Here is a 22,339-nt window from a genome sequence, read left to right as displayed (position 1 = left end):
AGTAAGTTGACACCACAATTGTAAAAACAGTTATTGTGTAAAATTTTGGAAAACTTTGAATTATTTTTTTTTTACATTTCTTAACATTCTCTCCAAAAAGTGTGTGATGTCAATACATATTGCGGCAGAAGCCCTACCTCCCCAACCCACGCCAGCACTCCCACCCCAACCGCCAGCCCCACAACCACAGCCGGCTCCTCATCAACCAAGGCAACGGAGGCGTGCTAGGCCACCAATTTTCAGAACCCGTGTCATACTTTTTGGGATGCCAGATGATGTGGTGGTGCGTAGATACCGGCTGCCACCACATCTAATCCTAGACACTCTCTCCATAATAGAGAGTGATCTGGAGTCTGAAATTCGGTATCCTACAGCAATACCACCATTGACACAATTCCTTGCAGTGTTACATTTTTTGGCCACAGGATCATTCCAGCATGTTGTTGGAGACCTGGTTGGCATGTCGCAGGGCCAGTTCAGTAAGGTCCTGCGACGTGTCTGCCAGGCTTTCATCAAGCGTGTTAAGCAATTTATTGCTATGCCTTTGGATGTTGGTGCCCTAGATGTGGTGAAGCGGCAATTTGCGGAAGGTGGTAGTCGCTTCCCACATGTTATTGGGGTTGTGGATGGCACACATGTTGCTATTCAGCCACCAAGACATAATGAAGAAATTTATAGAAACAGGAAACTGTTTCATTCTCTGAATGTAATGGTTGTTTGTGGGCCATCCCTCCAGATCCTTTCCCTGAACGCAAAGTTTACAGGAAGTTCCCATGATGCGTATGTCATTAGACAATCAGGGATATGGCAGAGATTAAGATCAAGTCAACGACCAGACATGTGGTTATTGGGTGAGTTGTTGCTCAAATATTTTAGTTACAAACTTACAAAAATATATGAAATTTGTGATCTAAAATTTTGCTTTTATTCCAACAGGAGACCGTGGATATCCTTGCACCCCCTGGCTCATGACTCCTTACCGTAATCCCAGGCCAGGACCACAGATGGCATTTAACTCCGCGCTTACTGCCACTAGGCAGCTGGTGGAGCGCACAATTGGTGTCCTGAAAGGGCGCTTTCGTGTGCTCCACCGCACGGGTGGCGACATCATGTATTCGCCGGAGATGGCAAGTAAAATAGTGGTCCTGTGCGCAATACTCCATAATATCGCGGTAAGGAGTAGTGTCGAGCTTCCTCAGGCAGAGGAATTGCCTGATGAGGAGCCAGGGGTTGTGCCACGCTTCGGTGGGGGGAGTGTGACACGGAGGGGGAGCCAAGTGAGGGCAAGAATTGTAGCAGAACATTTCAGGTATAGTGTTTTTAACATTTATATTTGCACAAATAATACAACCCAGTATGCTTATGTATTTTTAAACATGATTGCATTTAGTATGTTCTTGTAAAGTGATTGGGTAATGCTGTTGTTGTGTTGGAATGGTTTTTTCTTTTTAAACACAAAAAACAAAAACACGTTAAGCTGACAATGTTTATGTAATAATTTAAATACTGTAATGATAATAAATAGTGTCCTTATTTATTTTATATCCTCAAATCCTGATTATGTAAACAAACACACAAACAAATGATCCTCAATGTTTGACACTTTGTGACTGTCCAGCTGAATGATCACACGACCTGTGGTGAGTACACAGATATGTTTAGTAATTTTCAGTAAAGTCTGTGTCTCTGTGTGTTTATTCTAATTGTTTCTAACAAACATTTTCGCTTCTGCTAATGCGAATTTCCGCTCGTGCAAAATAACTCTCTGCTCTTCACAGCATTGCAAAGATCAATAAAGTTATTAGAAATGACATATTTTTGGCCAATCACATGCTAACAGACACTATAAATATATGCCCAAATAAGGAAAACGCCATTGCCATGATGCGTGCAGCACCGTTCTCCAGGCGGGAGCTCCGCGTGCTGGTAGCGGTGATGGACCGCCGCGTAGGCCGCGTTGGGCGCTTCATCCCCAATCGGGTGAAGCGCGAGGCCTACGCGGAGGTCCGCCGCCTGCTGCGGACTCGCGTCCGCAGCAGGCGGACAATCATCCAGCTCGAGAGGCGATGGAGTGATCTCCGCAGGCGGACTCCAGATTTGTTGGCGGAGATCCGCCAGCAAATCCGTGCTCTCCATACCCGAAGTAAGTTACATTACATAAGATTTTTTGCTTAAAATGTGATAATGCTTGATCTTCCCAATTTTGAACAAAAGGTTTTTTGTAAACCATTGTGCAAAACCATGTGCACTGCAGGGGAAGCATATGTAACATGTGCAGAGTGAGTAAGATTTGGGTGGGGTGTGTTAAAGCATCTCAATAATTTGCTGTGTTTAAATTAAACAGCCTGTATTTTCCATGCCCATAATTGAAAAAGTAAAACCAAATCTAACTCTCTCTGCACATGTTATATATGCAACCCCTGCAGAGCACATGCTTTTGGACAATTGCAAACTAAATTCCAGCTGTAATCCCCTTTGAATTACCTACATTTTACAGTAAGTGGTAGGCTAATTGCAACCTTCAGTCTCCTTTTTAGGAAATTAGGTCAGTGTGTGTGGTTAGGGGAAACAGTACTGACTGTAGTAAAGTGACACGAAACAAGTGCATGTTTCCAAGAAATAAGAAGCAGCCAGGAAACTGGTCCAAAATACTTGATAAGTGCTGGCTATATAATAAGGGCCCTTGAATAGTAATCTGGTGATGTTGCCTAGACAAATCACTATGACTCAATGGACTAGATTAAGGAATGAGCTTCAAAGTTAAAGTTTGGCTTCATTTTGTTTGCTATGGCCAACATGAAGAGGATCTTAACATGTTTGATTTTCTATTTTAAATTTTTTAAAAAAAAACATGTAACATAACATTTATATTTAAAAATCAATACTATGTAATTTGGCATGATTAAAAAATGTGGACAATATTTTCATTCTAGGACAACAACAACGGCACAACTCCCCACCCCCTTCCCCTTCCCACTCCCCCTCCCCTTCTCACTCCCCCTCCCCTTCTCACTCCCCCTCCCCTTCTCACTCCCCCTCCCCTTCACACTCCCCCTCAGCTTTCCAGTCCCCCTCATCTTCACAGTCCCCCTCAGCTTCCCAGTCCCCCTCAGCTTCCCTGGCCCACTCCACTTTCCATTCCCCTTCTCACCACACCTCTCCATCTCTTTCTGGGACCCCTTCTCCTCCTTCCCATACCCCTTCTCCTTCCACTTCGACATCCCCATCTGAACCCCCCTCACCCTCTATTGCTTTAAATTTCTCTCCGCCCCCCTCGCCCTCTCAATCAGACCCCCCCTCTGAAATTGCGGCACTAATCCAGCCTCCTTCCCCCATCCAGCCTCCTGCCCCAATCCCTCCTCCTTCCCCAATCCCTCCTCCTTCCCCAATCCCTCCTCCTTCCCCCATCCAGCCGCCTTCCCCCATCCAGGCAGCATCCCCACCAAGTGAATGGGCAGAGGAAGCCCCTGCAGAACATTCCGGGAGTCTGGATGTTTCCGAGGAAAGTAAGTTTATTTAAATTTTATACAATAAGATTACCCACTTACACTTACAATGGCAAAACATGCAGTGTTGTACTGTTTGAATTCTTGGACCCTGGAAAAATATTTAAACATTTCATCATGGTGTACATGTTGCCTTTACATATTTGTGAGTGTCATTGTATGTACAGTGTGTATGTGTGCAATGTTTTGTGTGTCCACTCTAGGTTGACACTCATTAGGTAGCCAGGGTTGCCAGGACAACAGGGTTTATATGTGTTACTTTTTCAGTGAAACAGTTAGACCTGAGTGGAGTTTAGTATGTTGTTTGCCTTTTACACTTGGGCCTGTGTAGTCTGAATATTTACACTTACAAATCACATGCTTCACTTTGTTATGCAGCCTAATGACACACTGTTTTTTTGTGTGAAAGTTACATTCTCAAAATTAATAATTGTTCGAGTCAAACATGTTTCCACTTATTTAGTAAGGGCAGCTTTCAGGGAGTGTGGGAATGCTATGATATGTTGGGCTGCTGAAGATGTGTTTATGCAGTGTGATGATGCAGGACCAACCTCCTAAAAAAAATAAAAAAAATAAACAACAAATGGGAATGAATGCCAACATGGTGTCACATTGACGAAGATGGTAGTTATCTTTAACATGGGATGTCGGACATAGCAACCAATAAGATTATACTTTAAAAATTGGGAGCCACTTCTACAATATAATAATCATATTTTGGCTTGATTGCTATGGGCAACGTTCCATCTTAAATATAACTCACATAGTAGTAAATGTAACACATGGTCTGGAACACTTTAAAATCTGAAAAAAAGGCTGAGCAGGCTTGTGAGTTCTGCTAATGATTGTACCATAAAACAGCCAGGATGTAGTAACTTTGCCATTAAAGCAGACCTGTCCAAACTGCGGCACTCCAACTGTTGAGAAACTACACATCCCAGCATGCCCTCACACAGCTTTGCCATTCCCTGACCACAAAACTGTGTAAAGGCATGCTGGTATATGTAGTTTCACAACAGCTGGAGTCCAGCAGTTTGTACATGCCAGCATTTAAGTGTGCTTTGCGCCTTGCTTGGCTAATAAGTAATGTAATTAAGTTATTAATGTTTGTGTTGCATCTTAATTTCAGATGTTGCAGTTGGAGATCCCACAAGTTTTGCAGGGATTCTAAACACCATGCGCCAACACCTGCAAGCAATGCTGGATTGTGTGGACCATTTGGAAAAATTTGCATAATTTAGAATATTTGATTTACCAAAAAAACAAAAAAAAACAAAAAAAAATAAAAAAAAAGTTGTTTAAAGTTAACCGGGTGTTGTGTTTCTTAATGCAAAAAAGGATCAGCAGATTTGCAGGTAGAATTTTTATGACAAAAAAATTACACACATCTAACGTTACATTTTTACCCAAAAAAAAAGGATAATATTGTGTTAAGAAACATGTAAACACCTTCATTCACAAACAACACCTTTAAAAATTAAAAAAGTGAAGAAAAAAAAAAAAAAATTTACACTTTGACATGTTGATGGGCAATTATGGCAACAAAGTGTTAATCTGGTTTTGTTCACAGACTTAATTGTTTTTGAACATTAACAATCAAAACACTAATTGGGTTCGTAATTGAAAAGGGCTTGTGGTGTGTAATTGCACTTAATAGTCCAAAAAAACATTTTTGTGCGTTTTACCTTAAAAGTGTGCACTTTTACGCCAAACTTTGTAAATATACTCAAACTTAGTATTTTTACGATTAAGTATGTGTTATTGCGATGATTTCGCAATGCTGCGATGGTTTTGCATTACTGCGATGTCATTTGGCGTACGCCCACTTTGTGTAATACTGCGTGCGAATTTGCAAAAATACGTTGAGGGCGGAAGTTCGCAAAATTACTACATTAACGCAACTTTGCGAATATGTTGTGCGTCCGAAAAACTTAGCGATCAACTCGGAATGAGGGCCAATGTGCAATGTACAGGAACACTGAATGAATGCAGGAAGGTGCGAAACAACGTGCAATGTACAGGAACACGGAATGAATGCAGGAAGGTGCGAAACAATGTGCAATGTACAGGAACACTGAATGAATGCAGGAAGGTGCGAAACAACGTGCAATGTAAAGGAACACTGAATGAATGCAGGAAGGTGCGAAACAACGTGCAATGTACAGGAACACTGAATGAATGCAGGAAGGTGCGAAACAACGTGCAATGTACAGGAACACTGAATGAAAGCAGGAAGGTGCGAAACAATGTGCAATGTACAGGAACACTGAATGAAAGTAGGAAGGTGCGAAACAATGGCCCTCATTCCGAGTTGTTCGCTCGCAAGCTGCTTTTAGCAGCTTTGCACACGCTAAAATTGCGAACGAAAGATTCGCAATATTGCGATTACACACTTCTTAGCAGTTTCAGAGTAGCTCCACACTTACTCGGCATCTGCGATCAGTTCAGGGCTTGTCGTTCCTGGTTTGACGTCACAAACACACCCAGCGTTCGCCCAGACACTCCTCCGTTTCTCCAGCCACTCCCGCGTTTTTCCCAGAAACGGTAGCGTTTTTTCCCACACGCCCATAAAACGGCCTGTTTCCGCCCAGTAACACATTCCGAGTTGGTCGCTCTGTATTTTTCTTCGCATCGCTGCGATTTTCCGCTTATAGCGCATGCGCAATGTTCGCACTGCGACTGCGCCAAGTAAATTTGCTATGCAGTTAGGTATTTTACTCACGGCTTTTTCATCGTTCTGGTGATCGTAATGTGATTGACAGGAAGTGGGTGTTACTGGGCGGAAACTGGCCGTTTTATGGGTGTGTGTGAAAAAACGCTACCGTTTCTGGGAAAAACGCGGGAGTGGCCGGAGAAACGGAGGAGTGTCTGGGCGAACGCTGGGTGTGTTTGTGACGTCAAACCAGGAACGACAAGCACTGAACTGATCGCAGATGCCGAGTAGGTCTGGAGCTACTCAGAAACTGCTAAGAGAGGTCTAATCGCAATATTGCAAATCCGTCGGTCGCAATTTTTTGAAGCTAAGATTCACTCCCAGTAGGCGGCGACTTAGCGTGAGCAAATCTGCTAAAAGCAGCTTGCGAGCGAACAACTCGGAATGAGGGCCAATGTACAGGAACACTGAATTAAAGCAGGAAGGTGCGAAACAATGTGCAATGTACAGGAACACTGAATGACAGAAGGAAGGTGCGAAACAATGGCCCTCATTCCGAGTTGTTCGATCGCAAGCTGCTTTTAGCAGCATTGCACACGCTAAGCCGCCGCCTACTGGGAGTGTATCTTAGCATCTTAAAATTGCGAACGAAAGATTCTCAATATTGCGAAAAGACTTCTCTGTGCAGTTTCTGAGTAGCTCGAGACTTACTCTGCCAGTGCGATCAGTTCAGTGCTTGTCGTTCCTGGTTTGACGTCATAAACACTCCCAGCGTTCGCCCAGACACTCCCCCGTTTCTTCAGCCACTCCTGCGTTTTTTCCGGAAACGGTAGCATTTTTTCCCACACGCCCATAAAACCGCGTGTTTCCGCCCAGAAACACCCACTTCCTGTCAATCACACTACGATCGCCTGAGCGAAGAAAAAGCCGTGAGTAAAAATCCTAACTTCTTAGCAAATGTACTTGGCGCAGTCGCAGTGCGAACATTGCGCATGCGCACTAAGCGGAAAATCGCTGCGATGCGATGAAATTTACAGAGCGAACAACTCGGAATGACCACCAATGTGCAATGTACAGGAACACTGAATGAAAGCAGGAAGGTGCGAAACAATGTGCAATGTACAGGAACACTGAATGAAAGCAGGAAGGTGCAAAACAATGTGCAATATACAGGAACACTGAATGAATGCAGGCAGGTGCAAACAATGTGCAATGTACAGGAACACTGAATGAATGCAGGCAGGTGCAAACAATGTGCAATATACAGTAACAGTGAATGAATGCAGGCAGGTGCAAACAATGTGCAATATACAGTAACCGTGAATGAATGAATGAATGAATGAATGAATGAATGAATGAATGAATGAATGAATGAAGGAAGGTGCAAAACAATGTGCAATATACAGTAACAGGGAATGAATGCAGGAAGGTGCAAAACAATGTGCAATATACAGTAACAGTGAATGAATGCAGGAAGGTGTGTAGTAATATACAGTAACAGTGAATGATAGCAGGAAGGTGCAAAACAATGTGCAATGTACAGGAACACTGAATGAAAGCAGGAAGGTGCGAAACAATGTGCAATGGGGGTCATTCCGACCCATTCGCACGCAGCGGTTTTTCGCTGCTGTGCGAACGGTTGCGGAATGCGCATGCGTGGCGGGCGCAGGGCACGTGCGCGATGTTGCCCGTTATGTTGCGGCTTCCGACGGGAGCGGTCGCAGCGGCGACCGCTAAGAAGATTGACTGCAAGGAGGCGTGGACGAGCGGATCCGCACCGTTGGTGAGTGTTTCCGGGGAGTGGTGAGTATAACGCAGGCGTGTCCAGGACAACGGAGGGCGGAGGAGTGACGTCAAAGCCGGGCTCATCATCGCTGGATCCATCGCACAGGGTAAGTAGGTATAGGGCTACTCTTCTATTGCTTGAATTTTTTTTAGCTTAGCAGGGCTGCACAAGCGATCGCAGACCTGCTAAGCTACAATACACTCCCCCATAGGCGTGGACTGTTGATCACAGCAGCAGCTAAAAGTTGCTGGATGCAATCAACTCGGAATGACCACCAATGTACAGTAATAGTGAATGAATGCAGGCAGGTGCGAAACAATATGCAATATACAGGAACACTGAATGAAAGCGGGAAGGTGCGAAACAATATGCAATATACAGGAACACTGAATGACAGCAGGAAGGTGCGAAACAATGTGCAATATACAGTAACGGTAAATGAATGCAGGCAGGTGCGAAACAATGTGCAATATACAGTAACAGTGGATGGGTGCAGGAAGGTGTGCATCAACATACAGTAACAGTGAATGAATGCAGGAAGGTGTGAAGTAATGTACAGTAACAGTGAATGAATGCAGGAAGGTGTGCAGCAATGTACAGTAACACTGAATGAAAGAAGGAAGGTGTGCAGAAATGTACAGTAACACTGAATGAAAGAAGGAAGGTGTGCAGAAATGTACAGTAACACTGAATGAAAGAAGGAAGGTGTGCAGAAATGTACAGTAACACTGAATGAAAGAAGGAAGGTGTGCAGAAATGTACAGTAACAGTGAATGAATGCCGGAAGGTGTGCAGCAATGTACAGTAACACTGAATGAATGCAAGAAGGTGTGCAGCAATGTACAGTAACACTGAATGAATGCAAGAAGGTGTGCAGCAATGTACAGTAACAGTGAATTAATGCAGGAAGGTGTGCAGCAATGTACAGTAACACTGAATAAATACAAGAAGGCGTGCAGCAATGTACAGTAACACTGAATGAAAGCAGGATGGTGTGCAGAAATGTACAGTAACAGTGAATAAATGCAGGAAGGTGTGCAGCAATGTACAGTAACAGTCAATGAATGGAGGGAGGTGTGCAGCAATGTACAGTAACACTGAATGAATGCAAGAAGATGTGCAGCAATGTTCAGTAACAGTGAATTAATGCAGGAAGTTGTGCAGCAATGTACAGTAACACTGAATAAATACAGGAAGGCGTGCAGCAATGTACAGTAACACTGAATGAAAGCAGGAAGGTGTGCAGAAATGTACACTAACACTGAATGAAAGCAGGAATGTGTGCAGCAATGTACAGTAACACTGAATGAAAGCAGGAAGGTGTGCAGCAATGTACAGTAACACTGAATGAAAGCAGGAAGGTGTGCAGAAATGTACAGTAACAGTGAATGAATGCAGGCAGGTGCGAAACAATGTGCAATATACAGTAACCGTGAGTGTATGCAGGAAAATGTGCAGCAATATACAGTAACAGTGGATGGATGCAGGAAGGTGTGACGTAATGTGCAGTAACAGTGAATGAATGCAGGAAGGTGTGCAGCAATGTACAGTAACGGTGAATGAATGCAGGAAGATGTGCAGCAATGTACAATCATAGTGAATAAATGCAGGAAGGTGACCAGCAATGTACAATAACATTGAATGATTGCAGAATGTGTGCAGCAATGTACAGTAACACTGAATGAAAGCAGGAAGGTGTGCAGCAATGTACAGTAACAGTGAATGAATGCAGGGAGGTGTGCAGCAATATACAGTAACAGTGAATTAATGCAGGAAGGAGTGCAGCAATGTACAGTAACAGTGAATAAATACAGGGAGACGTGCAGAAATGTACAGTAACACTGAGTTAAAGCAGGAAGGTGTGCAGCAATGTACAGTAACACTGAGTGAAAGCAATGTACAGTAACACTGAATGAAAGCAGGAAGGTGTGCAGAAATGTATAGTAACAGTGAATGAATGCTGGAAGGTGTGCAGCAATGTACAGTAACAGTGAATGAATGCTGGAAGGTGTGCAGCAATGTACAGTAACACTGAATGAATGCAGGAAGGTGTGCAACAATGTACAGTAACAGTGAAGGAATGCAGAAAGGTGTGCAGCAATGTACAGTAACAGTGAATGAATGCAGGAAGGTGTGCAGCAATGTACAGTAACAGTGAATGAATGCTGGAAGGTGTGCAGCAATGTACAGTAACACTGAATGAATGCAGGAAGGTGTGCAACAATGTACAGTAACAGTGAAGGAATGCAGGAAGGTGTGCAGCAATGTACAGTAACAGTGAATAAATGCAGGAAGGTGTGCAGCAATGTACAGTAACAGTCAATTAATGAATGAATGCAGGGAGGATGTGCAGCAATGTACAGTAACACTGAATGAAAGCAGGAAGGTGTGCAGCAATGTACAGTAACACTGAATGAATGCAGGAAGGTGTGCAGCAATGTATAGTAACAGTGAATGAATGCAGGGAGGTGTGCAGCAATGTACAGTAACAGTGAATGGATGCAGGAAGGTGTGCAGCAATGTACAGTAACAGTGAATAAATACAGGAAGGCGTGCAGCAATGTACAGTAACACTGAATGAAAGCAGGAAGGCGTGCAGCAATGTACAGTAACAGCGAACGAATGCAGGAAGGTGTGCAGCAATGTACAGTAACAGTGAATGAATGAAGGAAGGAAGGAAGGTGTGCAGCAATATACAGTAGCAGGAATGTGTGCAACAATGTACAGTAACACTGAATGAAAGCAGGAAGGTGTGCAGAAATGTACAGTAACAGTGAATGAATGCAGGCAGGTGCGAAACAATGTGCAATATACAGTAACAGTGAGTGTATGCAGGAAAATGTGCAGCAATATACAGTAACAGTGGATGGATGCAGGAAGGTGTGCAGGAATGTACAGTAACAGTGAATGAATGCAGGAAGGTGTGCAGCAATGTACAGTAACAGTGAATGAATGCAGGAAGGTGTGCAGCAATGTACAGTAACAGTGAATGAATGCAGGAAGGTGTGCAGCAATGTACAGTAACAGTGAATGAATGCAGGAAGGTGTGCAGCAATGCACAGTAACCGTGAATGAATGCAGGAAGGTGTGCAGCAATGTACAGTAACAGTGAATGAATGCAGGAAGGTGTGCAGCAATGTACAGTAACAGTGAATGAATGCAGGAAGGTGTGCAGCAATGTACAGTAACACTGAATGAATGCAGGAAGGTGTGCAGCAATGTACAGTAACAGTGAATGAATGCAGGAAGGTGTGCAGCAATGTACAGTAACAGTGAATGAATGCAGGAAGGTGTGCAGCAATGTACAGTAACAGTGAATGAATGCAGGAAGGTGTGCAGCAATGTACAGTAACAGTGAATGAATGCAGGAAGGTGTGCAGCAATATACAGTAACACTGAATGAATGCAGGAAGGTGTGCAGCAATGTACAGTAACACTGAATGAATGCAGGAAGGTGTGCAGGAATGTACAGTAACAGTGAATGAATGCAGGAAGGTGTGCAGCAATGTACAGTAACAGTGAATGAATGCAGGAAGGTGTGCAGCAATGTACAGTAACAGTGAATGAATGCAGGAAGGTGTGCAGCAATGTACAGTAACAGTGAATGAATGCAGGAAGGTGTGCAGCAATGTACAGTAACAGTGAATGAATGCAGGAAGGTGTGCAGCAATGTACAGTAACAGTGAATGAATGCAGGAAGGTGTGCAGCAATGTACAGTAACAGTGAATGAATGCAGGAAGGTGTGCAGCAATATACAGTAACACTGAATGAATGCAGGAAGGTGTGCAGCAATGTACAGTAACACTGAATGAATGCAGGAAGGTGTGCAGGAATGTACAGTAACAGTGAATGAATGCAGGAAGGTGTGCAGCAATGTACAGTAACACTGAATGAATGCAGGAAGGTGTGCAGCAATGTACAGTAACACTGAATGAATGCAGGAAGGTGTGCAGCAATGTACAGTAACAGTGAATGAATGCAGGAAGGTGTGCAGCAATGTACAGTAACACTGAATGAATGCAGGAAGGTGTGCAGCAATGTACAGTAACAGTGAATGAATGCAGGAAGGTGTGCAGCAATGTACAGTAACAGTGAATGAATGCAGGAAGGTGTGCAGCAATGTACAGTAACAGTGAATGAATGCAGGAAGGTGTGCAGCAATGTACAGTAACAGTGAATGAATGCAGGAAGGTGTGCAGCAATGTACAGTAACAGTGAATGAATGCAGGAAGGTGTGCAGCAATGTACAGTAACAGTGAATGAATGCAGGAAGGTGTGCAGCAATGTACAGTAACAGTGAATGAATGCAGGAAGGTGTGCAACAATGTACAGTAACAGTGAATGAATGCAGGAAGGTGTGCAGCAATGTACAGTAACAGTGAATGAATGCAGGAAGGTGTGCAGCAATGTACAGTAACAGTGAATGAATGCAGGAAGGTGTGCAGCAATGTACAGTAACAGTGAATGAATGCAGGAAGGTGTGCAGCAATGTACAGTAACAGTGAATGAATGCAGGAAGGTGTGCAGCAATGTACAGTAACAGTGAATGAATGCAGGAAGGTGTGCAGCAATGTACAGTAACAGTGAATGAATGCAGGAAGGTGTGCAGCAATGTACAGTAACAGTGAATGAATGCAGGAAGGTGTGCAGCAATGTACAGTAACAGTGAATGAATGCAGGAAGGTGTGCAACAATGTACAGTAACACTGAATGAATGCAGGAAGGTGTGCAGGAATGTATAGTAACAGTGAATGAATGCAGGAAGGTGTGCAGCAATGTACAGTAACACTGAATGAATGCAGGAAGGTGTGCAGCAATGTACAGTAACAGTGAATGAATGCAGGAAGGTGTGCAGCAATGTACAGTAACACTGAATGAATGCAGGAAGGTGTGCAGCAATGTACAGTAACAGTGAATGAATGCAGGAAGGTGTGCAGCAATGTACAGTAACAGTGAATGAATGCAGGAAGGTGTGCAGCAATGTACAGTAACAGTGAATGAATGCAGGAAGGTGTGCAGCAATGTACAGTAACAGTGAATGAATGCAGGAAGGTGTGCAGCAATGTACAGTAACAGTGAATGAATGCAGGAAGGTGTGCAGCAATGTACAGTAACAGTGAATGAATGCAGGAAGGTGTGCAGCAATGTACAGTAACACTGAATGAATGCAGGAAGGTGTGCAGGAATGTACAGCAACAGTGAATGAATGCAGGAAGGTGTGCAGCAATGTACAGTAACAGTGAATGAATGCAGGAAGGTGTGCAGCAATGTACAGTAACAGTGAATGAATGCAGGAAGGTGTGCAGCAATGTACAGTAACAGTGAATGAATGCAGGAAGGTGTGCAGCAATGTACAGTAACAGTGAATGAATGCAGGAAGGTGTGCAGCAATGTACAGTAACAGTGAATGAATGCAGGAAGGTGTGCAGCAATGTACAGTAACAGTGAATGAATGCAGGAAGGTGTGCAGCAATGTACAGTAACAGTGAATGAATGCAGGAAGGTGTGCAGCAATGTACAGTAACACTGAATGAATGCAGGAAGGTGTGCAGCAATGTACAGTAACAGTGAATGAATGCAGGAAGGTGTGCAGCAATGTACAGTAACAGTGAATGAATGCAGGAAGGTGTGCAGCAATGTACAGTAACAGTGAATGAATGCAGGAAGGTGTGCAGCAATGTACAGTAACAGTGAATGAATGCAGGAAGGTGTGCAGCAATGTACAGTAACAGTGAATGAATGCAGGAAGGTGTGCAGCAATGTACAGTAACAGTGAATGAATGCAGGAAGGTGTGTAGCAATGTACAGTAACACTGAATGAATGCAGGAAGGTGTGCAGCAATGTACAGTAACAGTGAATGAATGCAGGAAGGTGTGCAGCAATGTACAGTAACAGTGAATGAATGCAGGAAGGTGTGCAGCAATATACAGTAACACTGAATGAATGCAGGAAGGTGTGCAGCAATGTTCAGTAACAGTGAATGAATGCAGGAAGGTGTGCAGCAATGTACAGTAACAGTGAATGAATGCAGGAAGGTGTGCAGCAATGTACAGTAACAGTGAATGAATGCAGGAAGGTGTGCAGCAATGTACAGTAACAGTGAATGAATGCAGGAAGGTGTGTAGCAATGTACAGTAACAGTGAATGAATGCAGGAAGGTGTGTAGCAATGTACAGTAACACTGAATGAATGCAGGAAGGTGTGCAGCAATGTACAGTAACAGTGAATGAATGCAGGAAGGTGTGCAGCAATGTACAGTAACACTGAATGAATGCAGGAAGGTGTGCAGCAATATACAGTAACACTGAATGAATGCAGGAAGGTGTGCAGCAATGTACAGTAACAGTGAATGAATGCAGGAAGGTGTGCAGCAATGTACAGTAACAGTGAATGAATGCAGGAAGGTGTGCAGCAATGTACAGTAACACTGAAGGAATGCAGGAAGGTGTGCAGCAATGTACAGTAACAGTGAATGAATGCAGGAAGGTGTGCAGCAATGTACAGTAACAGTGAATGAATGCAGGAAGGTGTGCAGCAATGTACAGTAACAGTGGATGGATGCAGGAAGGTGTGCAGGAATGTACAGTAACAGTGAATGAATGCAGGAAGGTGTGCAGGAATGTACAGTAACAGTGAATGAATGCAGGAAGGTGTGCAGGAATGTACAGTAACAGTGAATGAATGCAGGAAGGTGTGCAGGAATGTACAGTAACAGTGAATGAATGCAGGAAGGTGTGCAGGAATGTACAGTAACAGTGAATGAATGCAGGAAGGTGTGCAGCAATATACAGTAACAGTGAATGAATGCAGGAAGGTGTACAGCAATGTACAGTAACAGTGAATGAATGCAGGAAGGTGTGCAGCAATGTACAGTAACACTGAATGAATGCAGGAAGGTGTGCAGCAATGTACAGTAACAGTGAATGAATGCAGGAAGGTGTGCAGCAATGTACAGTAACAGTGAATGAATGCAGGAAGGTGTGCAGCAATGTACAGTAACAGTGAATGAATGCAGGAAGGTGTGCAGCAATATACAGTAACACTGAATGAATGCAGGAAGGTGTGCAGCAATGTACAGTAACACTGAATGAATGCAGGAAGGTGTGCAGGAATGTACAGTAACAGTGAATGAATGCAGGAAGGTGTGCAGCAATGTACAGTAACACTGAATGAATGCAGGAAGGTGTGCAGCAATGTACAGTAACACTGAATGAATGCAGGAAGGTGTGCAGCAATGTACAGTAACAGTGAATGAATGCAGGAAGGTGTGCAGCAATGTACAGTAACACTGAATGAATGCAGGAAGGTGTGCAGCAATGTACAGTAACAGTGAATGAATGCAGGAAGGTGTGCAGCAATGTACAGTAACAGTGAATGAATGCAGGAAGGTGTGCAGCAATGTACAGTAACAGTGAATGAATGCAGGAAGGTGTGCAGCAATGTACAGTAACAGTGAATGAATGCAGGAAGGTGTGCAGCAATGTACAGTAACAGTGAATGAATGCAGGAAGGTGTGCAGCAATGTACAGTAACAGTGAATGAATGCAGGAAGGTGTGCAGCAATGTACAGTAACAGTGAATGAATGCAGGAAGGTGTGCAACAATGTACAGTAACAGTGAATGAATGCAGGAAGGTGTGCAGCAATGTACAGTAACAGTGAATGAATGCAGGAAGGTGTGCAGCAATGTACAGTAACAGTGAATGAATGCAGGAAGGTGTGCAGCAATGTACAGTAACAGTGAATGAATGCAGGAAGGTGTGCAGCAATGTACAGTAACAGTGAATGAATGCAGGAAGGTGTGCAGCAATGTACAGTAACAGTGAATGAATGCAGGAAGGTGTGCAGCAATGTACAGTAACAGTGAATGAATGCAGGAAGGTGTGCAGCAATGTACAGTAACAGTGAATGAATGCAGGAAGGTGTGCAACAATGTACAGTAACACTGAATGAATGCAGGAAGGTGTGCAGGAATGTATAGTAACAGTGAATGAATGCAGGAAGGTGTGCAGCAATGTACAGTAACACTGAATGAATGCAGGAAGGTGTGCAGCAATGTACAGTAACAGTGAATGAATGCAGGAAGGTGTGCAGCAATGTACAGTAACACTGAATGAATGCAGGAAGGTGTGCAGCAATGTACAGTAACAGTGAATGAATGCAGGAAGGTGTGCAGCAATGTACAGTAACAGTGAATGAATGCAGGAAGGTGTGCAGCAATGTACAGTAACAGTGAATGAATGCAGGAAGGTGTGCAGCAATGTACAGTAACAGTGAATGAATGCAGGAAGGTGTGCAGCAATGTACAGTAACAGTGAATGAATGCAGGAAGGTGTGCAGCAATGTACAGTAACAGTGAATGAATGCAGGAAGGTGTGCAGCAATGTACAGTAACACTGAATGAATGCAGGAAGGTGTGCAGGAATGTACAGCAACAGTGAATGAATGCAGGAAGGTGTGCAGCAATGTACAGTAACAGTGAATGAATGCAGGAAGGTGTGCAGCAATGTACAGTAACAGTGAATGAATGCAGGAAGGTGTGCAGCAATGTACAGTAACAGTGAATGAATGCAGGAAGGTGTGCAGCAATGTACAGTAACAGTGAATGAATGCAGGAAGGTGTGCAGCAATGTACAGTAACAGTGAATGAATGCAGGAAGGTGTGCAGCAATGTACAGTAACAGTGAATGAATGCAGGAAGGTGTGCAGCAATGTACAGTAACAGTGAATGAATGCAGGAAGGTGTGCAGCAATGTACAGTAACACTGAATGAATGCAGGAAGGTGTGCAGCAATGTACAGTAACAGTGAATGAATGCAGGAAGGTGTGCAGCAATGTACAGTAACAGTGAATGAATGCAGGAAGGTGTGCAGCAATGTACAGTAACAGTGAATGAATGCAGGAAGGTGTGCAGCAATGTACAGTAACAGTGAATGAATGCAGGAAGGTGTGCAGCAATGTACAGTAACAGTGAATGAATGCAGGAAGGTGTGCAGCAATGTACAGTAACAGTGAATGAATGCAGGAAGGTGTGTAGCAATGTACAGTAACACTGAATGAATGCAGGAAGGTGTGCAGCAATGTACAGTAACAGTGAATGAATGCAGGAAGGTGTGCAGCAATGTACAGTAACAGTGAATGAATGCAGGAAGGTGTGCAGCAATATACAGTAACACTGAATGAATGCAGGAAGGTGTGCAGCAATGTTCAGTAACAGTGAATGAATGCAGGAAGGTGTGCAGCAATGTACAGTAACAGTGAATGAATGCAGGAAGGTGTGCAGCAATGTACAGTAACAGTGAATGAATGCAGGAAGGTGTGCAGCAATGTACAGTAACAGTGAATGAATGCAGGAAGGTGTGTAGCAATGTACAGTAACAGTGAATGAATGCAGGAAGGTGTGTAGCAATGTACAGTAACACTGAATGAATGCAGGAAGGTGTGCAGCAATGTACAGTAACAGTGAATGAATGCAGGAAGGTGTGCAGCAATGTACAGTAACACTGAATGAATGCAGGAAGGTGTGCAGCAATATACAGTAACACTGAATGAATGCAGGAAGGTGTGCAGCAATGTACAGTAACAGTGAATGAATGCAGGAAGGTGTGCAGCAATGTACAGTAACAGTGAATGAATGCAGGAAGGTGTGCAGCAATGTACAGTAACACTGAAGGAATGCAGGAAGGTGTGCAGCAATGTACAGTAACAGTGAATGAATGCAGGAAGGTGTGCAGCAATGTACAGTAACAGTGAATGAATGCAGGAAGGTGTGCAGCAATGTACAGTAACAGTGGATGGATGCAGGAAGGTGTGCAGGAATGTACAGTAACAGTGAATGAATGCAGGAAGGTGTGCAGGAATGTACAGTAACAGTGAATGAATGCAGGAAGGTGTGCAGGAATGTACAGTAACAGTGAATGAATGCAGGAAGGTGTGCAGGAATGTACAGTAACAGTGAATGAATGCAGGAAGGTGTGCAGCAATGTACAGTAACACTGAATGAATGCAGGAAGGTGTGCAGGAATGTACAGTAACAGTGAATGAATGCAGGAAGGTGTGCAGGAATGTACAGTAACAGTGAATGAATGCAGGAAGGTGTGCAGCAATATACAGTAACAGTGAATGAATGCAGGAAGGTGTACAGCAATGTACAGTAACAGTGAATGAATGCAGGAAGGTGTGCAGCAATGTACAGTAACAGTGAATGAATGCAGGAAGGTGTGCAGCAATGTACAGTAACACTGAATGAATGCAGGAAGGTGTACAGAAAAAAAAAAGATTCAAATCTCATTCATACACACATACAAATACACACATAAACTCAAAGTTTGCACTTACATGATCTAGCAGGCAGGCAGTGAGAGCAGAAGCCAGGGCGACAGTGTGAGAGGACGGAGGGAGCTGCGGTGGCTGAGTATTCGCAGCCAGCAGCTCCCCCGGACGTTCTGTAGACAGAGAGCTCTATAGCTCACTGTTGCTGCTGCAGCTCTGTGGTCGCGCCTTTTGCTGAGACGGAGACAAAGCTGTCTCCATCTTAATACTGAATACTCAACTCATCAGGGGGGGGGGGGTTCCAGGTACTCGGAAACCCCCCCTGCGTGCGCCACTGTTCTGGGTTCTGGAGGAGTTCAGGGGAAATCGCAAAGTCAAAATCGGAGATAGTCAATATTTTACCGTATGATGTATGCACCTTAAAATGAAAACGTATATAATAGGTTCATCCATCCGTACTCTGATTGTGACAAGCATTGCTTACTAAAGTGGAACTCCTATGTATTTTAGGCCTCCCCATCCCCAGCCTCATTCACCTGAGCCTGAGATAATTGGCACTCACCATTGAAGCAACACGCCGGGAGGCTATGTGTTAAATTCCTGGACACATCCATACAGACAGACACCCATCCAGATTCCGGACAGGATTTCCGCTGACGGCACCACTCCAGAGAGTTCACAGAACCCTAGAGTTCTGCGGATCCTGGGTTGGGAATCACTGCTTTATATACAAAAGGTTGGAACTGCTGTTACTGTGATGTCACTGGTCCGGCCCCTGTGTAACAATACCCCAAACCACAAAGTGCACATCTGCAAATACAGTTCCTCAACCTGTCAGTCACTGCCTGCCGCCTCTGATACAGAAGACCCCTTTTATTAACGGGTGTGGTCTACGTTAGCACTGGCTGGGATTCCGGCGGTCAGCATACAGACACCGGGATCCCGTCAGCCAGAATGCCGGCTGTGGGGGGGGGGGGGGGGGGGGGGGAGGGGGGGGGGGGCAGACACGCAACTAAACCCCCTGCGCTCGGCGAATCGCAGCATTCGCCACAGGTTCTATTCCCACTCTATGGGTGTTGTGAACACCCACGAGTGGGAATAGCCACTGTTAGCCGGGATTTATGTAAGTGTTCAGGATCCCGGCGTCGGTATGCTGACCGCCGGTGACGTAACCGCATCCCCTATTAACATGGCACCAGGCTGCAGAGCAATGAAAGACAGCAAGCTGTACACATTCTGTGGCTTTGCTTGCAAGCCAGACTGATTTTGGGAGAGAACTGGGATTGGCTTGAGACTTGCACTAAATTGTCATGTGTTTTTTCTGCTCAACCGTAACAACCATGTGGGGGCAGATTTAATTATCTTTGCAGGAATGCAGCTCCTAGGTTAAATGCGCAGCGCTATTCAAATGCTCGGGCAGTAAACCTATGACTAGCGGATATCTGCTCACACCCTCCTGAGGTATAAGCAGAAATCCGCATTAACTACTGCCTTGGGGCTAGTCGCAGTGTTACCACATGTGATAACAGCACTGCACACGGCACTTAACCCAAGAGATAGAGTTTACCATTATTTTATTTATTAACAGTCTTAAATAGCGCAGCAAATTCCGTTGCACTTTACAATTGGAAACAACAATGATATAACAAAACTGGGTAATAACAGACAGTCACAGAGGTAGGAAGGCCCTGCTCGCAAGCTTACAATGTATAGGGAATTAGGCATTGATACACAAGGATAATGACTACATATTGTATAATGGTCCAGCCAGAATGCAGAGTGGGCTACCTGATCCCGTCACACAGCAATGTTGGCATGAGGTCAGCCGGATGTATGGGTGTACAAAGAGAAAATATGTGTAAAGGAGAGCTAGTTGGGTAGAATAGCTTATGAAGGTTATATAGGTGGCTCTAGGATGTGATAAGCTGCCACAAGAGGTGAGTTTTCAGGGAACGCTGTTTGGAGACTAGAGGAAAGTCTTGCTGAGCGAGGGAGGGCATTCCACAGAGTGGGTGTAGACCGAAATGAGTCCAGTAATCGTGATTGGAGCAGGTAATGAGTATGGATGAGATACGCAGATCTTGGAGCTGATCAGAGATTGAGCTGGGAGATATACTAAGATAAGTGAAGAGATAGGTGTTGGTGTAGTGGTGATTACGGTCTTGTATGTTAGCAAAGGTATTTTATACTGGATTCGATAGGATACAGGCAGCCACAGTAAGTACTGGGAGTGGAGCGGCATTAGTAGCGCATTGTGAAATATGTTTAGCCGCTGTATTCAAGTGACATTGTGCCTGAGTCAGAGGTGGGCGCAAAGCCAATGCCGATATTTGTGGATTTCAGCATTTTTTATTCTTTTCTACTGCGCACGTGCAAGATTTGCTTACCGACGCAGCAGTTACATTTACAGATGTTCTCAGAACCGCTGTGAACGGAATCAGTCGAGACGGGATTTGCATCCGTCTCTGAAGAAGGCCCCTTGTCACACCCATCCCAATGAGGACACCTTTTAAGTATGCTGAAGTTAGCAAGGCTAAAGGGTGGCCAGGTAAATATTACAACCTTTATTGTGTATTTGCAAATATTGTATTTGATTTGACTAAGTATTATTCTTTAGTTTGTTAAAATATGTTACTCTCTGGTATTCTATTGGTATATACTTTCTTCTGACTGTACCCTAAAAAAAAAATGTAACCACATTATTATACAGGTTGGTACTGGGATGCCGGCAGTAAGAATACCAACAGCAATAGCCCAACACCTGTTCTATAACTATACTAACACTAACCTCCTACCCCTAACCCCCCCCCCTTCCCCGCAGCCTAACCTTCTGTAGTAGTGCCTAACCCCCCTACCCTGCAGCCTAACCCCTCCCACGCAGCCCTTCCCGGCGGTGCCTAACCCAAACCCCTGCCACGCAGCCCAACCCTAACCCTTCCCGGCAGTGCCTAACCCAAACCCCAGCCACGCAGGCCAACCCTAACCCTTCCCGGTGGTGCCTAACCCAAACCCCTTCCTCTCACGCAGCTCAACCCTAACCCTTTCCGGCGGTCCCTAACCTAAACCCCTCCCACGCAGCCCAGCGCTAATCCTTCCCGGCGGTGCCTAACCCAAACCCCTGCCACGCAGCCCAACCCTAACCCTTCCCGGTGCTGCCTAAACCAAACCCCTGCCACGCAGCCCAACGATAACCCTTCACGGTGGTGCCTAAACCAAACCCCTCCTACGCAGCTCAACCCTAACCAATCCCGGCGGTGCCTAACCCAAACCCCTGCCATACAGCCAAACCCTAGCCCTTCCCAGTGGTGCCTAACCCCAACCCCTGCCATGCAGCCCAACCCTAACCAATCCAAGTGGTACCTAACCCAAACCCCTCCCACGCAGCCCAACCCTAACCCTTCCCGGCGGTGCCTAACCCAAACCCCTGCCACGCAGCCCAACCCAAGCCCTTCCCAGTGGTGCCTAACCCCAACCCCTGCCATGCAGCCCAACCCTAACCAATCCAAGAGGTGCCTAACCCAAACCCCTCCCACGCAGCCCAACCCTAACCCTTCCCGGCGGTGCCTAACCCAAACCCCTGCCACGCAGCCCAACCCTAACCCTTCCCGGCGGTGCCTAACCCAAACCCCTGCCACGCAGCCCAACCCTAACCAATCCCGGCGGTGCCTAACCCAAACCCCTCCCACGCAGCCCAACCCTAACCCTTCCCAGTGGTGCCTAACCCAAACCCCTCCCACGCAGCCCAACCCTAACCAATCCCGGCGGTGCCTAACCCAAACCCCTCCCTCGCTGCCCAACCCTAACCCTTCCCGGTGGTGCCTAACCCAAACCCCCCACCACTCCCCGTCTGACCCTAGCCTGGCCTGGCATACTTATGATCGGGATGCTGGCAGTCAGGATTCCATCGCCGACATTTTGATCTATGTTGGTGTTCCCTCACCGGTCTTCTGACCAGCATTGGGATTCCAACTGCTGGCATCCCGGTCGCCGGTATGGTGACTTCATCCCTTTTAGTCTACATATAGTACATGTAATTATCAGACTCTTGGGTGGCAATTCATTTGGTTTGGGCAATTCATTTGGTTTGGGCGCATGTAGTTCCGATCTAAAGTGACCGGGAG

General features: G+C 45.0%; 1 long non-coding RNA gene across 1 annotated transcript; it reads left to right on the top strand.

The window, feature by feature from the left end:
- Positions 1 to 1,536: 1,536 nt before the first annotated feature.
- On the top strand, positions 1,537 to 4,754 carry LOC134969867 (uncharacterized). The gene is made up of 3 exons (XR_010189536.1): positions 1,537 to 1,640; positions 2,934 to 3,506; positions 4,636 to 4,754. It is a non-coding gene; the product is annotated as an uncharacterized LOC134969867 (long non-coding RNA).
- Positions 4,755 to 22,339: the final 17,585 nt, after the last annotated feature.

This window comes from Pseudophryne corroboree, chromosome 11 (genome assembly GCF_028390025.1).
Source record: "Pseudophryne corroboree isolate aPseCor3 chromosome 11, aPseCor3.hap2, whole genome shotgun sequence".
Taxonomy (NCBI): Eukaryota; Metazoa; Chordata; class Amphibia; order Anura; family Myobatrachidae; genus Pseudophryne; species Pseudophryne corroboree.
Note: the sequence above shows the minus strand (reverse complement) of the source record. Positions and strands in the feature narration are given on the sequence as shown.